The following is a 1,285-nucleotide window of genomic DNA, read 5'->3' on the forward strand; positions in this document are numbered from 1 at the left end:
GGGGGACACCATGAAGAACATGAGCGTGAAGTCTGAGAGAGCCAGGTTGACCACGTAGTTGAAGAACCCTACCAGGGAGTACCACAGGGGATTGAGAGGAGGGAATTGGTACCAGTGAGGGTCGATGAAGGGCAGCATGTCCTCCGTGACGGTGTCCACCACGGTGTAGTTGCCATAGGGGTTCGTGTACTTGCTGGCATCGAAGGAATTCTGCTCGCCGAAAAAGGCGGCCGCGACGGGTTGGTTCGCCATGCTCGACTTCGATCAATCGACTGAAACGAGAAGCAAAAGTTGGAAGCGTCGAGGAAATACGAGGAAGCACAGACAAAAGTGATCGGTACTCTGTATTCTAAGACTGTAATTAAAGAGGCCTATGCTAAGAAATTTGAATTGATTCCCTGTTTTGTTTTAAATCTTCAGCTTAGTGATATAGCTCAGTGTGTGTGTGTGTGTGTGTGTGTATATATATATATATATATATATATATATATATATATATATATATATATATATATATATATATATATATATATATATATATATAAATGTACACATATATGTACATATATATATATATATATATATATATATATATATATATATATATATATATATATATATATATTATATACCTCGTCAAGGAAATCCTCCGTTAGGCAGGTACCCGAGGCCTCCGCTGAGCTCTGCCTGGAGCGACTCGGCCTCGCCTTATATACAGGCTCCGACCTCACATGTAATGAGCTGCCCTTCATTGGCTTAGTTTAATCCCCGAAAGATCCTGCGTTGCACTGTTTTCTGTTATGGGAAGAGAGAGAGGATTCAACTTATACAATGTTGACTATACGCACATACACATATATATGTGTGTATGTGTGAGTGTGTATGCGTGTGTGTGTGTGTGTTTGTCTATGTGTGTGTGTGTGTGTGTGTGTGCATATATATATATATATATATATATATATATATATATATATATATATATTAAAATATTATATATTTTAATTTTTATTATATGCTATATGTACGTTTTTGTATGTGTGTATATATTACATGTATATAAATATATGATTATATATATATAAATATATATATATTATATGAAACTACTTGCTACTCTACATACAAAAACACACATATATATTACATATTATATATATTATATATATATTATATATATATATATATTATTGTGTTGTGTGTGTGTGTGTGTGTGTTGTTGTGTGTGTGTTGTGTGTGTGTATTTGTGTGTGTTTGTGTATGTATATTATGTATTTTTATTATTATT

The 1,285-nt window shown here is 33.9% G+C and overlaps 1 pseudogene; it reads right to left on the reverse strand.

Moving 5' to 3' along the window:
• The window catches only part of LOC119581231, a 1,866-nt pseudogene extending 1,184 nt beyond the window's left edge, over window positions 1–682 (reverse strand).
• Between the last annotated feature and the right edge of the window lie 603 nt (window positions 683–1,285).

This window comes from Penaeus monodon, chromosome 14, assembly GCF_015228065.2.
Source record: "Penaeus monodon isolate SGIC_2016 chromosome 14, NSTDA_Pmon_1, whole genome shotgun sequence".
In the NCBI taxonomy this organism is placed as follows: Eukaryota; Metazoa; Arthropoda; class Malacostraca; order Decapoda; family Penaeidae; genus Penaeus; species Penaeus monodon.